Genomic DNA, 12,200 nt, shown 5'->3' on the forward strand with positions numbered 1-12,200 from the left:
GCTATTAAAGTCATAAAAGGAATATATCTTATAATAAATCCATGAAATATAATAAATTAATGATAATAAAATGTGTACCATTAAAGACTACTTAAATGTATTAAATATCTATCATAAAATATAAAGCTTCTCTTTCCTATTAAACACATATAATTCCTGATATGAATTAGCTCACTCATAAGGTATAGCCTTTCATCTCTACCTCCAGCCACCCACTCTTTCACTCGCTGAAATATTTATTTGTTGTATGATTAAAGGGAAGGATTCAGTTGTGAGACAGCAGATCTTTGAAGCTCAAAATCTGAAAAAAAAGTATCTTCTAATATTTTATAACTGAGGACTCACCCCAAATTCAAAATAGCTCTGTTATAGGTGTAGACAATGTAAGATAAAATAGTATAAAAGGAAAAGAAAATAAATGTATTCAAACTACTGGTGGAAGCTATGTAAGAAAATCTAATCTGAGGCATTTCTAATAAACTGTTAAGTCAAAACATCTCAAATGCTTTCATATAGGTTCACTGTTTATTCACTCTTGTATCTTAAATAAAACTTTTATTTCCTCATTTGTGATTTCGTTTTTAATAGCCCTAATCTACCTGTTTTGACCTTTTACAATCAGGTACACTTCTGCATAGGAGCCATTTATTTCAAAGGAATTCCGCTTGTATAAACCAATTCCACAGCCAAAGGATGATTATGTAAACAGTTTTTCCCAAAGTGTTTTACAAGAAATACTACTAATATCCTAAGATGCTCCATCAAAAAAGAAAAGGAGGCAAGAGTTTGGGAAAAATCAATTTATTAGATGAATTCCTTCTCCACCTTATCTCTGGAGATTTGTAAATATGTGTTAAATGTTTCAAGAAGCCCCATAAAAAGTAAACTTTGAGCAGTCCCAATTTCTTTGTCCAATTTTCTACTATTTATTAGCATCCTACAGAAACAGAACATAATGTAGAAAATATTGTTACCACAGCAATTAATATAATCTATCAGTTTCATTTAGATTTTAAATTACATTCACCCCTAGCCAAGTAGGTGTAAATAATAAAATGAAGAGTTATCTATCTCCCAAAGGGATAAAGACATTCCAATGTGGCAACAAAGGTATCCACAATTTTACCTAATACCTCCACAATGGCCATTTGGCTTACGGTCTACGTATTTCATGAAAGTTTTTTTTTTTTTTTGAGCATTGATCTTATAACCTGATTCACTTATGAGTTCTAAAAGTTTCCCGGTGGAATATCCAGGTTCTGCTAAATATAAATATATAATCATGTCATCATCGAACAGGGATAGTTTGAGTTCTTCTTTTCCTATTCGTATCCCTTTAATTTCTTTGGTCTGTCTAACTGCTCTGGCTACAGTTTCAAGGACGATGTTGATTGAATAGAAGTGGTGAAAGAGGGCATCCCTGCCTTGTTCCAGTTTTTAGGGGGAATGCTTTCAGTTTTTCACCATTTAGAATGATATTAGCCATGGGCTTAGCATAGATGGCCTTTACAATGTTAAGGAATGTTCCCACTACCCCAAATTTTTCTAGTGTTTTCAGCATGAAGGGATGCTGTATTTTATGAAATGCTTTCTCTGCATCTATCGAAATAATCATGTGATTCTTAACTTTAAGTCTGTTGATATGGTAAATGACATTTATTGATTTGCGGATGTTGAACCAACCTTGCATCCCTGGGGTAAAACCCACTTGATCGTTGGTGCACTAACTTTTTAATATATTTTTGTATGCGATTTGCTTAAATTTTGTTGAGAATTTTTGTGTCGATGTTCATTAAGGATATTGGTCTGAAATTTTCTTTCCTCGATGTGTCTCTGTCTGGTTTAGGAATCAGGGTGATATTGGCTTCACAGAATCAGTTTGGGAGGGTTCCCTCCTCTTCTATTTCATGGAATACTTTGAGGAGTATTGGAATGAGCTCTTCTTTAAAGGTTTTGTAGAACTCGGCTGAGAACCCATCTGGTCCCGGACTTTTCTTTGTTGGTAGGCTTTTGATGACCTCTTCTATTTCATTGCTTGAAATTGATTTATTTAAGTTGTGTATGTCCTCCTGGTTCAGTTTAGGTAATTCATATGTCTCTAGAAACTTGTTGATGTCTTCGAGGTTTTCTGTTTTGTTGGAATATAGAGTTTCAAAATAGCTTCTAATTATGTTTTGTATTTCACTCGTGTCTGCTGTGATATTTCCTTGTTCATTCCGAATTTTAGTAATTTGAGTTTTCTCCCTCTTTCTCTGTTAGTGTGGCTAAGGGTTTATCAGTTTTGTTTATTTTTTCAAAGAACCAACTATTTATTTTGTTAATTTTTCTGATTGTTTCTTTTGTTTCAATTTCGTTGATTTCGGCTCTGATTTTAACTATTTCCTATCTTCTACTAATTTTGGTGTTGGAAAGTATTTCTTTAAACATATACCGAAGTAGCTAGGCAGTGGTACACAACTGTAATCCAGTAACTGGGAGGCTGAGGCAGGAGTATCACGAGTTTGAGGCAAGCCTTGGCAACTTAACAAGGTGCTATCTCACAATAAAAGAAAAATGGCTGGGAATGTAACTCAGGGTAGAGTGTTCCCAGGTTCAATTCCCAGGCCCGAAAATAATAATAATGATGATGATGATGATGATGAATTTTTTAAAAGTAAGTATGAGTTTTAGAACCTGCTTAGGAAAATGTCTATATCTCACTTCACTAATGCTATAACGAAAGTGTACCCTTATAGAAAGAGTAATTTCTGCATCGTTACTTTAACTTTTATATAATTAACTGTAACTTTATATAGCTGTTGCACCTAAAATTAATAAATACATTTCTACTTTATCTGTATTAGCTCTGAAATTATTTTTCACTGGCCAAAATTATGATTAAAATTTAGAATGAAATTTATGGCTTTATCTTAGTAAAAGCAAAAAAATAAACTCAACATTTTATTTGAAAAAAATTTCCCCATTTTTTATTGGTGCATTGTAGTTGTACGTAATGATGTGATTTTTTTGTTATTGTTACTTGTTCATACATGCACACAATATCATGCAAAAATTGTAAGAAGGGGATATAATGTATAGTACGGTGGTGATAAACATGTTACTTTTTACTAATCACTATACAATATATATGTATTTCAAAATATCACACTGTGGGACTGGAGTCCTAGCTCAGTGGTATAGTGGTAGACTAGCACGTGTGAGACACTCAGATCAATCCTCAGGACTATATAAAGTACAGACATTATGTCCAACTAAAAAAATACATTAAAAAATATATTACACTGAATATTTTGAAAGTGTTCATTCTTTGTCAATTGAACATTTTTGAACTTTTAAAAATCAAAACAAAATCTCAAGGAAATTTCAATTCATTCTGTAGTTCAAGTAGAATAAGGAATTCTCGAGAGAAGACCCTATATGGTAGGACAGTCTTCAAACTTCCTATTTCCAGGAGCAAAAACAAGCCTGCCTTAGCAGTCAGTGAAATTTTATTTTCAGAGGCATACAGTGCAACCCAAAATTCAGAAATATACAAGAGAAGAACTCAACTACAAGTTGCACATTTGTACCTACCTTGGGGCAAAGAAATATTTTAAAAATTATAAGCCTTTAAGCTTTCAAAAGAAAAATCTTAAAGAAAGAAAGAATAGAACATTAACTTTTTAGACTATAAATATACAGAAATCTATCTATATATTCATCAATATTCACATCAAACTGCTCGTAGGGCACCTGAATTTGAGAGGGGATCTCCCCATCACCCCCCACCCAGCACACACACAGAAAACTAAGCACCTACCATATTCTCACCAACATGAAAATCTATGTTCATAGAAAAAGGATATTAATTCCCTCAAATATATCACAGGACAAATTATTATTCTGAAGGGTAATATTTTCCTTCCTTTAGGCTAGAATGTATGAAAAGGAATTAAATGCACCTAAGGAAAAGCCTCACTGAAAACAACTTGCAAAGGGACATCAAAGTCTAACAAAATTGGGGAGGAGGGGTGCCTGTAGTTTTTGTTCGGTGGTAGAGTGCATGCCTCACATGTGTGAGGCACTGGGTTCAATTCTCAGCACCACATATAAATAAATAAAATAAAGGTATATCAACATCTAAAAAAATATTTAAAGAGAAAGTCCTAACAAAATGGGCTGAAATAAATCCATTGGTAAAACAGAGATGATGTGTTAAAAAAGGCAGAAAAAGAAAAAAAGGAATGATCTATGTTTTCTTTTTTTTGGTACCAGAAATTAAACCCAGGGGCACTTTCTCACTGAGTTATATCCCCAGCCCCACTCCCATTTTTTTTTTTTTTTTATTTCTTTTATTTTGAGACAGGGTCTCATTAAATTGCTAGAGTCTCACTAATTTGCTTAGGTTGGCCTTAAACTTGTGATCCTCCTGCCAGAGGCTCCCAAGTCATTGGGATATAGCAGGTGGTACCATTGTACCCAGATAATAAGCTATGTTCTGATTTTACTTCTGCCTTTGTTTCTGTTGCATCATCTTAAGGAAGTAACTTTTTCATTCCTAAATTCTCATTTAGCATAATACTTTGAATCTTAAATATTATTTGTTTAACAATCCCACATCAAAGCACTAAGGTTACAAAGATGGTCAAAGTGGAATACTCTGTGCCAATAATCACTGGTTAATAATCACTGAGAAGTGAAACTATGCAAGTATTTTTAAATGTTAACCAATATATAAATGAGATTTGCTACTGAAACACATCAAATCCATGACTAACACAATCATATTTGTATATGTAATGCTAGAAGGGTATAAGGTATCACTCTATAATTAATCTAACATGAGAAAAAAGAGCTGACTGATAATAGCGTAGACTTTCAAAGCAAAAAGACATGGTTCAACTACTATAACTAGATAAATTTTATGGGCTACTGAACCTAACTAAGCTTCAATTTTTATATCAGGAAAACAAAGTCAATATCAGAAAGCACTCAGTTATGAAGCAGAAAGTAGAGAGCTACTAACAATTACTATTAATATTATGAAATACTCAACATGGGGATTATGGTTTGGATCTCAAATGTCCTCCACAAAGTCTCATTCATTGGAAAGCCTGGTCCCCAATGCACAAATGTTCACAGGTAGGGCTTTTGGGAAGTGATTGGATTATGGGGATTCTGACCTCATCAGTAGGTTAATCATTTGGTAGCTAAATAGACTATGGGGAAGACAGTGGAAACCGTAAGAGGTGGGACCTAAGAGGTCATTTCTTATCCCCAGCTCTCTTCCCTATCTCTGCTTCCTGGCTGCCAAGAAGTGAGCAGCTTTTCTCTGTTACACCCTTCTCCCATGATGTTCTGCCTCAGGGGAGGCAGGCCCGAAGCAAGGGAGCTGGCAGGCCTACCATGAACTGAAAACTCTGAAACCAAGAACAAAAGTAAAATTTTCCTAAGTTGTTTTTCCCAGATATTTGTCAAGCCAACAAAAAGCTGACTAACACAGTGAGTAAATAACCAATTACATCAATGTGGTTTCACATTTCCTTTGCCCTCCCCTTTAATATTCGAGGGAAAGTGGGTTGTAGTGGCACACACGTGCAATCCCAGCTACACAGGAAGCTGAGGCAGGAGGATCTGATGTTCAAGGCCAATCTGGGCAATTTAGCAAGACCCTGTCTTTAAGTAAAATACAAAGGACTGAAAAGTAGCTCTGTGCTTGCCTAGCACATTGGAGGCCTTGGGTTCATTCCCCAGTACCATGTACATGTACACATACACACACACACAAATTCAAGAAGTGATGCCTCAATTTAAATGACTGTTCACCATAAATTGTGCAAATTCAAAGTGAAATTGCTTTCTTCACTTTTTTTCAGTGTCCAAAAATCCTGAGAATTCAGTATTTTTCAGTACTAAATCTAATGAGAGGGAGAAAAAAAAAAAAAAAACCCACAAGTTAACTAGTATACTTTTAAAATGTTATGTATTTTTCCCCCTTTAGAAATGTGGCAATAACCAAAGACACATTACATTAGGTGTATGGAAAAACTTATACATACTAATAAGGATAAGAACAACTGTTAAAAGGATTAACCTACAGAAAAGGGAGTAGAATAAAGGAGTGTTTTAGTCAGCTTTTTGTCACTGTGACCACAAGAGACAAAAACAACTTAAGAGGAAGAAAAGTTTATTTTGGCTCACAGTTTCAGAGGTTCAGTCCATGGTCAGCCAAATCCTCAGCTCGGCCCAAGATGAGACAGAACAGCATGGAGGAAGGGCATGGAGGAGAAAAGCAACTCAGTTCTTGACCACCAGGAAGCAGAAAAATAGTGAAGGAGGTGCCAGGGACGAAATATAAAACTCAAAGGCATGCCTCTAATGACCTACTTCCTCCAGCCACACCTACCTGACTACAGTTACCACCAGCTTAATCCATTCAATTGGATTAATCCATTGATCAGATCATACCTCTAATCATTTCACCTCTGAATATTCTTACATTGCCTCACACATGAAATTTTGGGGAACACTTCATATCCAAACCATAGCAAGGGATGAGTGAAAATGTTTTATTAAAAGTCTATTTCTAAAGAAAGGATTTTTTTTTTCTTCTTTTGAAGAACTAAGAACTAGAATGTATTCTTTGTTGTTGTTTTTTTTTTTTTTTTAATGGACACTTAGTAATGTTACAAATATATACAAAAGAAGACAGAACTGAGTACATATGTGCCTATAATCCCTTTGGCTCAGGAGATTGAGGAAGGAAGATCACAGGTTTGAAGCCAGCCTCAGCACCTTAGTGAGGCTGTAAGCAACCTAATGAGACCTTGTCTCAAAATGAAAAATAAAAAGGCCTGGGGATGTGGCTCAGTGGTTAAAGACCCTTGCATTCAATTCTCAATACTAAAAAGGAAAAAAAGAAAAGGAGGGAGGGAGAGAGGGAAAGAGGGAAAAGAAAAGAAAAAAGAAAGTCAAGTCAGACTACTATAACAAAGCCCTGCATATAACTATAATATCAACCCACATACGATTGTATCATCTATCCCCCCTTTCAATTATCCCTCAATCTTGATTATATTGAAGGAAATTCCAGATACTGTATTACTTCATCAAGACAACAAAAAACTATTATTTGCAGTGACTGGGACTAAAGGTTACTTTGAGTTTTGTTATTAATATTTTTTTGCTCTTTACAATTATATAATAAAAGACAGTATAAAATAGTAATTAAAAGTACAAGCACCAGGGCTGAGGTACAACTAAGTAATAGAAAACATAAGTAGTATGTCCTGAGTTCAAGCCCTAGCTTCAAAAAACAAACAACAATTACACAATAACAAAGGGTAAAGATTCCTGAATTAGATGCCTAGATTAAAATCTATCACTTATAAGCATGTGACTTGGGCTAGGACCCCTATGCCTCAGGTTACAGTGACAGTTAACAATCTCACAGGGATTAGGAATAAGAGTCTATACCTATAGTGTTTAAAAAAAATTAAATCCTATACTAAAGGACTAAAGTCACAACAAATTCCCACATACAGAGAGATGCCTGCGTGTGTGTGTGTGTGTGTGTGTGTGTGTGTGAGAGAGAGAGAGAGAGAGAGAGAATGAATTTGAATGGAAGAGGCTACTTTAATATACAGTCTCCCTTATTCAATTCAGACATGAAGCAATTATGCTGCATTCTAGTAGCAGCAAGAGGTGTTATGGCTCTGTATTTATGTTCCATGATGAAGTGTATCATGACCCCTGAGTATGACAGAAAGACAACCAAGACTCATAGACCTATTTTCAGGTAAATGTACTTTGGTCAAAAGTAGAGGCATACAAAGAATTATATCCCTAGGTTAACTAAGATTCCTTTGACCAACACCAGCCCTAATACATATACATCTAAATCTACACAGCCGTACCTTCTCTTTTTTGCTATTTCTCTGATTTTGATTAATAATATGGACCCGCTCAAATAAGATGTATTTATGTAGAACAACCACAACAAAAAGGAAATTTAACTACTAAATTATCATCCTCTTGTTGAGCAAACAAAACAGTTTCCTAGTTGTCAAGGAAACAGCTACCTCACAGTTATCCAGCAATGCTTAGACAATTATTTTTCTAGTCAATCTACCTAATGTCCTATCTGGCACCTAAAAATCACTGCATTCCATGAGAATGATAAAAAAAAAATAAGCAATTTTCAAATCAGAAGTTGGTGGATAAAAGTCTTTCAAGATGACAACATGCCAGGGAAGCATTTAAGTACACAAATGAATCAACAGTAATTTCTCATATGCCTCTGAACTGCAGTACACTAAATATATAAAATGAGTGTCAGATGATAGTTAAATCAATTCTTCAAATGCCTGGTTAATGTTGATACAACCCAGGAAACTCTCAGTTATTCAAGACTGATTGTTTAAAAAGCAAAACACGTTCTATGAAACTTTATTGAGATAGGCTCTTAAAAAGAGTAAAGCATTCAAGTCGGTTCCAAATCCAATACAGCTGGAAGAATCAGAAAACAGGACAATTAAATTTGATGCTAAACTTCAACAGAGTGACAACAAATCTATGAAAATAACCTGTGTTGAATTTGACAATCCTAGAGGTGTTAAAACAAGAATGGATATATTTTCAATAGATGAATGCATGAAATTCCACCTATATACCAAAGGGTATATCATTTCTAAATTAAGCTTTAAATGCACATTTTTTTAGGACGTGCATTAAGAAAATCATATAACCTAATTTTGAAATCTTCTCTGGGGCCATCTACTCACTTTTATTTTACTAGAAACATGGTTTAGGAAGGGTTACAGGTTGGGAAAACACAAGAAGATAAAACAGATACTGAGTATAATAATCAATAAGGAGTAGTTTTGGGACAGCCACATGGAGGCACAAAGGTCTTCAGATAAGGCATGAGTAGGAGTTGCTAAACAGGGACAGAGGAGCAACATGGCTAGAACATGTGTTACACTAACCAAAGAAGTAAACTGACTGAGTAAGTCAATATACTGAGGATAATGGGGTCATGTTTCCCAATGCCAAAAAAGTTAAAAAGGAGAAAAAGGGCATGCTATTCAGAAGTCAAAATAATGAACTGAAATTAGAAATATGGTTTGAGTGGACTAGAGATGTGGCTCAGTCACAGAGCATTTGCCTGGCATGCATGAGCCCCTGGGTTCAATTAACAGCACTGGGAGGAAGAAACACACACACACACATGCTTTGGATTCATGGTTGTGAAATAAATATATACACACCACAAAGCATAGATACGTGTGTCCCTATGCATATGTATGCATGAACCTATGTACAGCCTTTTATTTTCCCAACTCTGCTCATCAAAAAGGCCTAAGAGCAACTGAGAGGTGACGGGGCAAGGCTGAAGCACAGCAATAGCCCAGATCTTGAATTCTAAATCCTCCATTTAAAGGAACCATGGATCCTTGGGAAAATGGCTGATTTCAAGGTTGGGCAGGGAAAGTATGAGAAGACATCTTGTGCCAAAAAGTAAGAAAATGCTCAATAAATGATGGAACATTCCAAAAGGACACAGGAGGCATCTTGAAGTAGATCCTACCGATCAAATAGGGGAAACTTTGAGCATCAAAATAAATATTAAACTGGGCATGGTGGCACATGCTGTAATCTCAGTGGCTCCAAAGGTTGCGGCAGGAAGATGGCAAAGTGAAAGCCAGCCTCAGCAACATAGCTAGGCCCTAAGTAATTTAGTAAAACCCTGTATCAAATTAAAAAATAAAAAAGAGCTGGGCAAAAAAAAGAATGAAAAAACAGCATTTGCCAGCCAATGGATAGAAACAATATCATGCTAAGCGAAATAAGCGAAACTCAGAAACTCAAAGGTTGAAATGTTTTCCCTCATATTTAGAACTAGAGTAAAGAAAAGGAGGAGGGAAGAATAGAATTACATAAAATAAAAGTAAGATCAGTAATACAGAAGAAGGAGATAAACAGTGGAGGGATGAGTAAGGGGAGGCAATGTAGAATGAATTATTAGAAAATCATGTTGTGTGCAAATATAAATATATACAACAGGGAACCTCATTCTTATGCATATAGAGAATCAATCAAATATTAACAGATGAGGGTAAGGAAGTCTAGTACAGAAGAAGAAAGAGAATGGGAGAGGGGAGGGAGAATGGGAGAGGGGAGGGAGGATGGGAGGGAAAATGGAGGGATCATGAACTGAAATCAAATGCCATCCATGTATGAGTTTCTCAGGATGGACTCAACTACTACATAAAATTATAAAGCTCTAATATAAATAATTTAAAAAATGCCCACCCTGGGAGAAATCAAAAAAAGAGGGACTGGGAATGTGGCTCAGTGGCTAAGTGCGCCTGTATTCAATCTCTGGTGCCATAAATAAATAAGTGTCTATTATCTTGTCAGAGCTGTATATGTATATGTCAAACAGATAAACTTAAGATCTGTGTATTCTACCATAAGTTGATTACATGTTTTTTAAAAATGATAAATTATAAGGCATTAAATCTGGAATCCATGAGTCCATAAGTCCATATTTACATAAATAAATGAACATGTAAATGAATGAATTTTCAAGATGCACTAAAGAGTCAGACATGGTGGCACACACCTGGTATGTAATCCAAGAGACTTGGAAGGTTAAGGCAGGAGTATTTTGAAAGGACTAAGGACTAAGGTAAAGCACCCCTGGGTTCAATCTCCACAGCAAAAAAGGAAAAGAAAAGATGCCGAAGCTTGTCTTTTTAATAAAATGTTAACACAGGAGGAATAACTAGAACAGAGAATCACTTTTAGGCAACCATCATAAAGGGACTGACTCAGAAAGTTGTCAAGAGATACTAGCTGATGGGTAAAGATCTGATCAAAAGGATATCAGTTTAATACTAGAATACCACTCAGAGGTGGGAGGATATAAAGCACTGAGAATCAAAGTACATTCTTTCTATGGTATATCTACCAAAACTGACCCTAGTGATGAAAAAAATCAGGCAAACCGAGGCTGAAGTTATCCTACAGATTGTAAGATATGAGGTTTCTATTTCTTGTAATTCTTAAAGACATGAACTTTGGGGAAAGTTCTAGATTGAAATAATCTGCAAAGATAAAAAAAGACAACTAAATGCAACCTGTGTTCCTGGGTAGAAGCATGAACCAGACAGGAAAAACAGACCTTATTTAGAAGAGCTGATGAAATATAAATGGGTCTGGAAAGGACAAGTACTATAACAATGCTGATTTCTTGGTTTGGAGTGTTGAATGCAGGGTAGGTAGGAAAGTGTTCTCTTTTGGGAATCATGGATGACAAGACAGAGAGAAAGATTAGACACAGAATAAATGAAGGAGAAGTTAACAACTGGCAAATCTGATAAGGGATTGAACCCAGAGGTACTTTACAACTGAGCTACACTCCCCCTCCTTTTTATTTTTTATTTTGAAACACGGTCTCACAAAATGCTGAGGGTTTCAGTAAGTTGCTAAGGTTGCCCCTGAACTTGTTTCTCCTGCCTCAACCTCCCAAGTTGCTGGAGTTACAGGTATGTACCGCCACTCCCGGAGAAAATATATTATTTTTAAAAGTAGTATATATTCACTGATCATTTACTATCGTTTTCTCTGAATTATTCACTTTTGCTTTTACCTATCTTTCCAAGTTACTCATTTTTTTATCTTGATTATGAAAAAGTTATATATTGAATTAAAAACAAACAAACAAACAAAAGCAACCCCTCTCCCAAAACAAAATCTTCTCTCTGGATACTACCTATATTTCTTAATACTCTTCCTAAAATTTAAATTGCTTTGAAAGATGGAATCACAAAGTACATTTTAGACACACATCTATCAACCAGAGAGATAAATGTGTATTTGCAGATATTAACAGATGATTGTATGCATAATTCTGGAAACTGAAAAAAACGCAAAATAGATACTTTAGAATTTTCAGTATCAGCAAAGAGATGAGAGAAATATACTGGGTGAGACATTATTAAGTGCCCACTATATTTAAGACATTGTTCTGGAGCTAGGGGTGTAAGTTCACCTGGTTCCATCTCCAGCACCCTTCCTCAAAAAAGACATTGCTAAGTGCAGAAAGGGTAACGCAGCTGTCTCACATAATGCAAAGGTAGACAATTTACTGTGCCCTCAGGAAAAATGAATCATAATTTGTTACCTTGATAGTGAGGTCAAAACCTTATTCAGGC

General features: G+C 35.4%; 1 protein-coding gene across 2 annotated transcripts in view; it reads right to left on the bottom strand.

The window, feature by feature from the left end:
* The window catches only part of ARID4B (AT-rich interaction domain 4B), a 139,221-nt gene that overhangs the window by 80,837 nt on the left and 46,184 nt on the right, over window positions 1-12,200 (bottom strand). The gene's annotated exons all lie outside the window — the stretch shown is intronic.

This window comes from Sciurus vulgaris (assembly GCF_902686455.1).
Source record: "Sciurus vulgaris genome assembly, chromosome: 12".
In the NCBI taxonomy this organism is placed as follows: Eukaryota; Metazoa; Chordata; class Mammalia; order Rodentia; family Sciuridae; genus Sciurus; species Sciurus vulgaris.